Here is a 12,948-nt window from a genome sequence, read left to right on the forward strand (position 1 = left end):
CTTTGATCATAGTGATCTCATAATTATAACAACTTTATAATTCTCTTACAAAGCCTTTATGTTCCATGTGTTTCATCCAATTAGTACTTAATAACTCCTTATTATTGCACTAACATGAAGGAAAACCACTATCATATAAAATTATATGATTAAATATGCATTAAATGACAATAGATATTCCTTAACCAATCTAATTGGCTCAATGGCATATACCAACAAATTGATAGCCCAAAAAAAAAATACAATTGTCTTAAGACACATAAACATGTACAAATAATTTGATATTAAGTAGCCATTGAAGAAATCCAAATCTCAAAAGCCATAATTATCCCCAAGCATGAAACATCTTAGATTTGTAAACACCAAATTTTGCTAAGGAATTTGTAAAAGCATTAATTAGATTCTTTGGGATTATATACAAAATAATATTGCCAAAATCATATTGTCAAATTCATAAAAAATATATCATTTATCACATGGCTTTAACTTCTTATTGTGCACCCAAGACATAAAAACTTTGAAATTTGATTCAACAAAAAGAGTCTTCTTTCCAACCTAAAATGATGGACAAAAGACTTGCAGAGTAGTTTTGTAGCCATTTAACTCTACAAAGTTAGAATCATATAATTCAAGATGGTTAAAGAAAATTCTAATGACAGAACCAGATGAATCACTTACACTATTAAACTTAAGGACATTATCGACTGAAAACACCACCAATAATGTAGAAAATTCCATCAATACAATGGTTTTTTGTCAAAATATTTTGCTAATATAGTAATCGATGAAGGTGTAGTCGGTAAAACCATTTCATTGGTATCGGAGTTTTTTGTCAGAGATATACCGACAGCTTATTCTCTTAGCATTGCTATGATTTTGTTCATGATAGAATTAGTTAGTAAGCACATAGGTTTCTCAACAAATTTGTTGGTAAATTATTGAAGGATTTGCCAAAATACACCAACCAAAACACCGACGGAAATGGCCTTTTGCAATAGTTATGAAATCTATAGGTAAATGTGACAATTTTCATTGGTAATTTGTGAACTTGTGTTGGAAATATCTATCGAATGCATTCACATTGAGTGTCAATTCTATTAGTAATGACTGCAATTTTGTTAGGATTGTGAAAAGATTTATTTTTTTGAAAATTGAAATTGATTGGTATTTTTATCTGTTGTTATTATTTCAATTGTGTTAAGATTCGTTGATCAAATAAAATATAAATAAAAAATTATAAATTATTAAAATATAAAATAATATTAAAAATAAAATATCAATTATAAATCAATTAAAAATACAAATAATATTATTGTGTTTGCACAAACTGTGTGAAATCTAATAACTTGTTATCCGTTGCTACAACATTTCCAGATTAGATGGCCTCTGTTGCTTTGATGATGAACTAGAGGCATGTCCTTTCACATATTACATCAGCTATGTAGTTGTCATCTCTGAATTCTGTAAGGAGGTCTTGACTGTAGCTACTTCTTACTCGAGAGTATCCATATCCTCATAAAATAGTTGCTCACCTATAGCACTGACGAGGGTAGGACCACATGTAGACTTGATGTTGGAATACACGTGTTAGTTGCTCAAGTAATGATGCAGTTGGCACATAGTGCCAAATCCATAAATATAAGTGCTAGTGGTCTACACCCCTCCAATGGCTTCAGACCATATTTACGAATCGAACTCCAACTGATACGAGGACTTCTCACCATACTTCTCTAATAAAAAGCATAGGTTTCCTTAAAAAAAGACTAATTAATTTATTAATTTTTAAAATAATATAATTCGTACAAAATAATAATTACAATTGAATAATATATAAAATTTAAAATATAAAGAAATGAAGGTTTTACTTACATTGACAATTTTGGACTTCTTGTTCATAAAATTTTTATGACACGCTAATCACTTGTTGGTACAGTTGAAATGTTCAATAAATGGCATTAGTTGGTCCACTGCCTTTGATTGTTATAATTGCAATAACATCATCATTGAATGAAATATATAATATTAATTGCAATAAAATATAACAACAAGCACAAAAACTAAACATTAAAACAAATATACAACAATAATCACAAGTTAGCTATCATCATCATCAAACAAAAATTGAAAAAACTAAATCATCAAAAGAAATACACAATAATAATATTAGTATTATCAAACCACAATCGTCAAAATCGAACATCGAAACCAAAAGACAATAGCAATTGTAATAATAATATTAGCATCATCAAACTATAATTTCAAAAACCAAACATCAAAACAAATACAAAATGATAGTGACAGTAATGTTGTTACCATCCGTAAACCACACTCACAAAAACCAAACATCAAACAAATACAAAATGATAGTGGAAATAAGAGCATCAACATCATTAAACCACAATTGCAATGATGGAACATCAAAACAAATACCAAATAATAGTGAAAATAATAATGTTACTATCCTCAAACCACACTTACAAAAATCAAACAAAAAAACAAATATTAAATACAAAAATATCGACATCATTAAACCATAGTTGTAAAAACTGAATCATCAAAACTAATAAACAATAGCAATCACTATTAAATGTCATTATAAGGACAAAATAACACTTACCATTCTCTTCACAGTTATGAGCAAGGGTACAAAGAATTGATTATTTTCATTAATCAAAATGTTACTTGTCATTTTATATCCATATGGTATTGATATGGCATTAATGTGGAGAGTGAAAAATCTCACATGTGCATATTATCATGCCAAATTGGCATGTTACGTTATCATCAATTATGATAAATCAACATGCCACATCATCTTCAATTATAATATGTTAGCATGTCACATCAGCGTTATGCACCATAAATGATAAGCCATAAATGATAAATGACATTTTGACTAAATCGATTATTAGTTGTAAAGGCTTATTTGACTCGATAAAAATATAAAGACTTATTTGGTTCAAAATAAAAGTATAAAAGTTTGATTGAGTGCAATAAAAGTATAAGCACTTATTTGAATTTTTCTAAACAGTTTAAGGGCTTTTTTATATATTATGCCAAAGAATAACAAGTCATTAACACATGCATACATACATACATACATACATACATATGTGTGAGTGTGTGTGTGTCAAAAGCAATAAAAATATGTGATACATATTTTTAAAGTATAGATAGAAAAAGTAATGCACAATCATCATAAACATATATACTATCAAATTCATAATAAGCATGAGGACTTTAAAATTTAACAAAGGCAATTACATCAATCATTATCAAAAAATATAAATGTCACAACTTTATTACATACATTAAAATATTTATCATCTAACAAAATAATTTTACTTACACATTATAGTTGTAAAAACATCAATAATCATATGAAACAACAAAGTTATTTTCTTCATTTTCATATTCAACATTATCACTTTCATTTTCATCATCTTCTTATTCATCTTCCTCAATCTCTTTGTCTTCTCTTTCAACTCCTTCATTTTCATCATTCTTATCATTTTGTTCCTCCTCAATAAAAGTATTAACTTCTTCATAATTACCACTACCAAGAATCATATTATTATGAAGTTCTTTTGAAAGAGCAATGTTTCTTGTAAGAAACACTTCATCTTCTTGATACACCCTTTCATTCAAATCAATCATCATATTTAATTTTCATCTTCATCACTAGTAGAAATGTCAAATCTAATCTTAGTCTTTATTTTGAATACTATCCACCAATCACGTTGTGTTTCCTATTCTATAAAAGATTTTTAATTAATACTTTAAATCTAAATTAAATTAATATCCAATGCTTAAATTCATAATATTGAATGTTTATTAGGTAATGTGTAATAAATTACATATCAAACTTGAGATTACTTGATATTTTCTAGTTGAATTAGATAAAATAAATTACTTGACATTAATATCTCATATATAAATTAGTCAACTTATCTATAAATTGATGGACCACGCTTTTGGATTTATTAAATAATTACATGTCATGTCAAGTGATGTTTTCACTAAAAAATTCTTGTTTTCTCTCTTTTTCTATTACCATTTGTTGTCTTATTATCTATTCTTTCTTTTGTTATTGAATTTGAATAATTATTTTTCTTATTTTTTTTGTAATTATCAATAAAATGTTTTCCATTATTATATCATCTTTTTGTACAATTAACTTTATATATTATATGCTTTAAGTAAAATTTTTATGTAATGGCATTAAGATATTTATTTGATAACTAGAAACAAATATTAAATATCTTTTAGGTCTTGTAAAATATAAAAAATCACTAAATTTAAATAGCTCATCAATTTGCATTGCTTACTAAATTGATTTTAGTATATGTTCTTCAAAAATAAGTTAACAAACTAAGGTATAGCATTTAGAAAATCATATAATGAATGAATACTTTAAATTTTTTTAAAGAAAAATAAATATTTATTGCCTGAATAATTGAGGGAAACTAACCCCGATTACAACATTCAATAGTAAGCTAATGGCTTTATCAGGTGGACTAAGGTGAGTTGAAAAAGTCTCCTCAATCAACATCCCCATATTAGCCATAAAATCCAAAACTATATTACTCTCTTTGAAGACGTGATGAATTTGCACCTCTCAATTTCTCTTAAGCAAGTTGTGTAAGGCTTGGATTAAATCTGAATTTGAACAAGGATGGTTAAACATGGACGATAATGCACCAATCACTAATCTGTTGTCAACTTGAATATCTATCTTCTTGAAACCTTATTCCCATGCATATGTTAGATCTTTATGGACACCCCAAAGCTCCACGCGATATGTTGTATAGTTTTTAAGCTTCATAGCAAAGCCTTCTCTCCTTTGTCCATTCGAGTCTTAAAAAACTCCTCCTACTGCTACCTATTCAGTTGTCTTTCGATAAGCACTATTAAAGTTAAGAGATATCCAATTAGATGAAGATGCTTTCATCCAATTAAAACTTCTTCTTAGAGTTTAGTTGAGCTTCTTCCATCAGCCTTGTTCATTTCCTATGCATTTTTGATGGACAAAACCATGTTATGTATTGCATTCAATCTCCCTACAATTGTAATGGTTTTACTCTAAAAAATCTTCATAAGTCTCCATTTCCATTACAACTAACACATTACTCCAAACAAAACACTTCAGCTAACTCCATTCTCATTGGCTCTGGACTTGTTCAAATTATAAGTGAACCATTCTTTAGCCATAAGATTGAAAAAGGTAATGTGTTCACTTGCAAGTAAGACACGAAGCCAAGTTGGCACAGTCTTAAGACAATCTCGAAGAGCATGTATAATTGATTCATCTTCTGATCCACATTGCGTACATACAACATTGTTCGAAAGGTGTATGGGATATCGCTCCTTGTTCGTTAGTAACCTATCATGAAGACATTGTAGAAGGAATATACATATCCTTTTTATCCTTACCCATTTTCATGCTAGCCTTTGTACTCTCGAATTATGATTCATATTGGAGGTCTTAACGTTCTTAAAAAACTCATATGTCGTAGCAACTATGAACTAGCCCGAAGATGAAAATGGCTAATAAGGCTTGTTTAGGGAAGAAGATGATAAAGATGGAGTAATAGTTTCTGAAAGCAAGATTATTTCCTCCATAGGAAGATAAATTGACAAGCTATCAAATTCCCATTCACCATTTTATCACACAAAGTCTTGAACTTTACTATAATCTTCAAATATAATTCCTTTCGATCTTGCAACTTTAACCAGTGGTCTTTCCCCGATCCATGTATCCATCCAAAAATGGGTACTAAGACTGCTACCAATTGCCTAACAAACATTGGTTTTGAATATTCCCCATAAGTGACAAATAGATAACCAGAATGAAGAAGAGTTTAAACTCTGTAGTTTATTAGGGCATGTATGTCTACCAAATTATACTTAGAACGAACTACACGTACCCATAATGCATGATGTTTAGAGATGATATTCCAACAAGCTTTATTCATTGTTGTTAAATGTGAAACACTTAGTCCCTTTCATCTTTCAGTTTACACACATCACTCTATCTCATCAAATGCAATTTTCTTGAATTTCTATCTCCTTCTAATAGAAATCTGCGACAAAGGGCTCAATATTCTTGTAGACTTTTAGTGGAATCGCAATTGTCTACATCATATAATATGGGATTACAGATAAAGCAACTTTATTAGGATAAGCCTACTAGCAATAGAGAGTGTTGAGACATTCCAATTAGCCAATTTGTTGCGTACTTTTCCTTCCAAGTATTTAAATTGGCTCTTTCTTTTACATCCATGTAAGAGCGGTACCCCAAATATTTACCTATATACACTAAATGTTTAAAGCTAGAATTGTTTACTATTGCATCAATAAAACTTTTGTCAACATTATTGGAACAACAAAAGGATGATTTTTCCACATTAATCTTTTCACTAGAGCAAATACAAAATTCATCGAGAAGTCCTTTAATCACTTCCAACTACAACACTAAAGCCTTCGCAAACAATATTAAATCATCTAGCAAAAAATAAGTGAGTCAATGAGGGTCTATTTTTGCTTAATTTAACTAGCTTCCATAAACCTTGCAGTACTACCTTTTTTATGCCATGTGCCAATCTCTCCATACATAACATAAAGATATAGGGAGATAGTGGATCCCCTTGTCGAACCCCTCTAGTTGGATGAAAGCTTTTCGACAATGTTCCATTCCAAAGTATCTATGAGCTGCAACCACGCTAGCTTGAAACTAAAACATTAATTAAGCTTTCAAGAATTTTTACATCCATTAGAGTATCAAAAAGAAATTCCCACCTTAATCCATCATAAGCCTTTTTAAGATCTATTTTGATCATCACCATCCCAATTTTATTTATTTCACCACAATGATAAACTATAACCACCTTGTAAGGACCTGGCCAATTTGATTTTTCTTTTCATGGAAAGAGCTTGACTAATTTGCCCAGTAACACTTGGTCTCCCACCTTAAAATCGAGATTAACTAAAGGTGGAGGATCATGCTCATCAAAACATTGTTTAGTTTTGAGCTGTGGTCACAATGGCTTTAATTCAAGAATTGTTGCTTGCTTACTTGTAGGGTGTGGAGTAGGATTACTTTTACCTTTATCAATTGAGTCTGCTCTATAACATTATGCTGTGGATGAAAGGTATTTAGGTGCATTAAAAATTGTAAATTCCACTACCTCCTCTTTAACTCTGAAAGTTATTCTGCTTTCCTTTACATCGATTAGTGCACCTGTAGTGGCTAAGAATGGATGTCTCAATATGACCAGAATCTCTTGATCTTCCTCTATCTAAAGTCCGAAATTTATAATTCCCCTATTTTAATTAAGACATCCTATATAATCCCAAAAGGTTGCCTTATTATCTCGTTGGTGAGTTGCAATTTGACTATAGTGGGTTGAATCTCTTTCAGTCCAATTCTCCTAGCAACAGACAAAGGCATAATTGAGACACCAGCACCTAAATCACATAAAGCTTTTGAAAAATTAACATTACCAATTGAGCAAGGGATAGAGAAACTCCTTGGGTTCTTAAGCTTTGGTGGAAACGTATTCTGAATTATTGCATGCACTCTTCAATAAGTGTAACTCTCTCTAAATCCTCCAATTGACTTTTGTTAGTTAATATGTCCTTCGAAAACTTCACATATAATGACATTTTCTTTAGGGCTTCTGTGAGAAGAATGTTGATATAAAGCTTTTTGAATACCTCGAGAAATTTTGGAATTGCTTATCAAGCTTTTGTTTCTGAAGGCGTTGAGGAAAGGTGTTGGTGGTCAAGTTGCCTTTGCTTCTTTATCTTGAATTTGCTTGTCAACTATCTCATTCACTATTTCATTCTTAACAAGCTTATCTTGAAGATTAGCTTGCCTAACACTATTTTCAACCTTTTTCCTGCATTTTAGGGTGATTGCCATAACTTGTTCTTTACCTTCTTTCCTTGGATTCACCTCTACATCGCTAAGTAGTGTACCTTGAGGTTAGTTGTTTAATAACTTTGCAAGTTAGGCAACCTATGTATGATGCTTGACTCTGAATGAGAACTGTTTGACTTTGTATGGTGCTATCATTATGTATCATGTACTACCTTAGCAAATCTTTTATAGCTAGCTTCTTTTTTAAAAGGTGTTCTATCTTGCTATTGGAATCTCGAAAGTGCATTTGGCTTTGAAGTTGATGATGACCCTTGATTATTAGCCCAAGAGAAATTGGGATGATTCCTCTACCTTGGGTTATACGTGTCAAAGTAAGGGTTATTTTGTTGCCTATTCCCCACAAATTGTACTATTTTTGTTAAGATAGGACATTGATGGCCAGCATGATTATCTCTACAATACTCACACATTACAAAAGGACTTTGAATGGAGTTAGTACTAAAAGATTCAAGTGTCTTAGTTAGAACAACTACTTGAGCTGATAATGTGGAAAAAACATCTACATCATGAATTTTGGCCACTCTTCTATGCATTGATTACTCCATTGGCCGCTGGTAGTTTTTTGTAGCCATCTTTTCCAACAAATCGAAACCTCATCAATTGATTTAGTCATTAAAGCTCTTCCCACTGTGGCATTAATGGTGGTTCAAGCATGCTTATTCAAACCATTATAGAAAGTTTGCACTTAAAGCCAATTTGAAAGACCATGATGAAGACAACGTCGAAATAATTCTTTGTATCTTTCCCAAGCCTTGTACAACAATTCAGAATCTTGCTACATGAATGATGTGATATCATTCCTCATTTTCGCTATCTTAGCCAAAGGAAAGAACTTGGCAAGGAAGTTTGAGCAAGATCATCCCATGTTGTTATTGAGCTAGTAGGCAGTGCATTCAACCATGCTTTAACTTTATCCCTTAATAAGAAAGGAAAAAGCTTCAAACAAATTGCATCATCTGTGACACCATTGTGCTTGAAGGTGTCACAAATCTCCAAAAAGTTTGATATATGGCCATTTGGATCATCATTTAGTAGAACCCCAAACTGGACTAAAGTTTGAATTATGGTGTTGATAGCCAGCTTTATCTCGAAATTGTTTACTTGAATAGCTGGACTTCAAATGCTTGATGGAATTCCATGTACCCAAAGAACAATATAATCCTTTAAGCAACGATTTTCATTTACTACGCACTCTTGGATTTGTTGTTCACCCTACTAATTAACCATTGTATTTATTGGAGCAACACCTTGTTGATTTTCTATTTGAAGTTAATGAAATGTTCTCTCAATCTCTAGGTCACACGGGATAATCTCTAAGTTGTTTGCTTTTCTCATACAACGATTGAACACACTTACAAAATAGAAAAGTAAGACTTAAATTAAGACTAATTTGTGGAATTTTAATATTAAAAAATAATAAATAAAATAAAATCTCTGGCAACAGCGCAAAAAACTTGTTATCGATTTTGCACACGCAAGTATACGTATTGAACAAGTAATATAGTGATCAAGTAGAGTATTGTTCCCATGGAGATTTATTCCATAATCTTTACTAAGTCCTAAAATTTATGATAAAATTAATCTTATTGAAGTAACTAAAATTTTCAAAAAATTAATTAAAACAAAATTAAACAACCACTAAGTTAACTAACAAAAATTAAAATTACTTGGAAAAGGTAATAAACTAAAACCTTAGATTATTAGTTCATTCAACACTTCGTCTGATACCAGCTTCTCTTATTATTTACATTCATGGGTGGTTTTATTAACCTAGAATCCAAAGCTATGTATAAATCTCGATCGAGATGCTTGCACAAATACCTAACTTAATTGAGTCACTATATGTCTATAGGAATCAATTAAATAAGGTTCATTAAGTTAGTGTTTTAATTTGGCTATGTATGGCAATTGGTGTATGTCTACCCGAATCACGAATCAGATTACCCAAGTGACATGAATATACACTATTCAAACTTTAGTCCAATCTAAAATCTCTCTATCTAGTTTCAATTAAATTTACAAATCAATTAATTGTTGGCTAAGCAATCAAAAGCATTAAGAACAAATTTGAATAAGCAAAACCATATCCATTCATAGTAAATAAAAGAGAAACAAATATTCAAATTACATGTTGAAATCTACCATAATTCTAAAAAAATAGTTTAACTCATAATATCTAATAAAAATAATATCCAAAAAAATTTAGCCATGAATTCGAAATACAAAGATAAGAATGACACAAAAGAGAGAAAGAAACTAATGTTGAATCCAGGTAAATCTCGAAACTCTATCAATTTCTCTTGAATCCTTGCTTGATTCGTAGCTCCAATTCTCAAGAAAAACTGTTATCATCTCCCTCTGATTGCTCTAAAAGGCTCTTAAATATGCACAAGTGTGCCATACTTTCCAATTTCCATCAAAAGTTTAATTTTGAAAATCACGGTGTAGTCGTGACCATAACTTTCTAATGCCGCGACACCAGGGTTTTCCTTGGTGGTGCCACGACACTACTTCTTCAATGCTGTGGGACTATGCTCTCAGGTTTTTGTATGATGCCCCCATGATGCTAAGCGTCACAGCCATAGTTCTTTGACGTTGCGGTGGTCTCACTTTCAGGCCGCAACCATGATTCTCTAGAGTTGTGGTGGTCTCACCATGCTGCATGAAATGCAGAACTACATCTATATATTAAATTCGAACATGCTTTTCACCTCTATCTAGTCTAAACTATGCAAAGTGGTAAACATGAAAGTTGTAGCCCATTCTTTTATCTTTCCAATGAATACAAATCACATCAATTGGATTTCTGTAGCTTAAGTTATCTTGAAATTACTACAACATGTATGAGTGACACCTTCGCCATACTTGAGCTATCATAACTCAATTTCACCTTACTCATCACATATCCTGCACATAACCATGAAAGAAATCGACATTAATTCTTCTTAAAGTAAACTAAATGAATTAAAGTGAAATTAAACTAACACCAACTAATGTAACTATTCAATATGTAATTTAACTTAACTTAGAAAAACAACTAAAATGCACAAATCCAAACCTAAAACTCAAAGGACTACCTACTAAAGTCTCTAAAATGTATTAAAAATAACTGTATATAAGAAAGTTATCAAGATTACAAGTGCATATTTACAAAATACTCTTATCCCTTGGCTTGTTCCTTTTCTATATCCACTCATGGAGTTTTTGTGACTCACAAATTATTTTTCCTATTTATTTTATTGCAGAGTAGTGATAGCATCTGAGAGTAGCCAGTGTCACAGATACCGGTGTTCAGTCTTTATTCTTTGGTAGGTGTCTAGTAACCACTTGATTCCTAGAGGATCGATCACATTCCACTAATGAGTCAATTTTTTACTTTATGTTTGTGTTTACAAACTATAAACATGTTTATGTTAATGTTACCATGTTGGGCATTCTATATTGAAAATGTTATGTATGAGATTATGATGATAGGTTGAGAGCCTACATAGACACCCGAGTCTGTTGTTGACAGCTAATGTTAATGTGCTTTATGATAGTGGCACTTTTTCAAAAAATATATATATATTATATGTATACCAAATGCTTGAAGAAGTTTCTTAATTGTATAATAAGTTTTATGAATGTATGTATTATGATTACATATGTTAATGGATGTTATATTATGCTTTGCATGTGATAATAAAGCTTAATGATGTTATGATAAGAGGCTTGCTCGAGTCTAATGGGTTATGCTCATTTGGGTCCATGCGCTGGTCACGATTCCCCCAAAAAATGGGTTGTGACATTTTTCTCATTAATCAATCAAAGTTAATTCTTGTATACGTTTTACGGAAGTTAAGTTTTAATTTAACATATATTAGTAAACTTTTTCTAAAATTAATGATTTAATTAAAGTTTATTACGAAATGATGCCTCAAGAAATTGCTCAATGGCTAACTTAAATATTTATAAGTGGATTAAAAATTTAACATCAAGCACAATCTTTATCGTTTTATTTCTTTTGCTTACAAGAGACATGATAGTAAATTATAAAACTATTGAACTTTAATATGATAATTTATGGTTCAATAAGTTAATTCATAAAAAATTATAATTCCTTTTTTTTTTTTGTAATCTTAACTTGATGTTAAAATCCAAAATGTGAATTATAGTGATTCAATAATAAAAGCTTACTTTAAAAAATAGAAAACTAATCTTCTTTCCTACATTCCTCACCAAACTTCAATTTATCTCAATTTAACTACTGAATTTTTCTTATAAATTATATCTAATATGATCATCTTAATACACTGTATTCAAATAAATGATAAAATGACATCACAGTAATCAATTTAAGTAGAGAAGTCATTTAAAATTTTTATTGAAAGTGTTTTCCTCTTTTTTTTTAATTCTTTTAATATTTTTTTCTTTTTTTAATTTTCATCATTATTTTTATAGATTTTTTATTCTTACAAAATAAAAAAATGAAAAAAAGAGAAGAAAAAAAATGAGTTACAAAAGTTGAAATGGCTTTTTTAAATCATGTCTTTATTGAAGCAATTATATATTATATTTATATCATTATTTTTGTCTTTGTCTTTTATTTGAATGAAATCACTAATGGTGATCACATTTGCTATATTCAACTTAGACAAATTGAAACTTAGTGAAATGGAAATAGCTTAAAACATTAGTGATTATTCATGTCATTATGCTCGAAATGTTAACTAATTGGAGATTGATCAAATCAAGATATACAAATTTATTATTACTATTATTATCATCATCATCATCATCATCATTATTGTTATTATTATTATTATTATTATTATTGTTATTATTATTATCATTATGACATTTACGTATTAAAATATTAAAGTATTAAGGAGCAATACTTTTAATTGTAAATGGGTGCAACAAATGGGAGTACGTTGGTTGAATTACTATATGAAGATGAGTTATAAATTAGGGCATTTTAAAAAATAACACTCCAAGATAAAATATTTTTAAAAGTAGTCCTCTTT

General features: G+C 30.1%; 1 non-coding gene across 1 annotated transcript; it reads left to right on the forward strand.

Moving 5' to 3' along the window:
• The first annotated feature begins 8,643 nt into the window (after positions 1 to 8,643).
• On the forward strand, positions 8,644 to 8,750 carry LOC149526468 (small nucleolar RNA R71). The gene has a single exon (XR_016351982.1). It is a non-coding gene; the product is annotated as a small nucleolar RNA R71 (small nucleolar RNA).
• Positions 8,751 to 12,948: the final 4,198 nt, after the last annotated feature.

The sequence above is a fragment of the Theobroma umbraticum genome, unplaced genomic scaffold, assembly GCF_002168275.2.
Source record: "Theobroma umbraticum cultivar Fairchild unplaced genomic scaffold, ASM216827v3 scaffold_12.0, whole genome shotgun sequence".
NCBI lineage: Eukaryota > Viridiplantae > Streptophyta > Magnoliopsida > Malvales > Malvaceae > Theobroma > Theobroma umbraticum.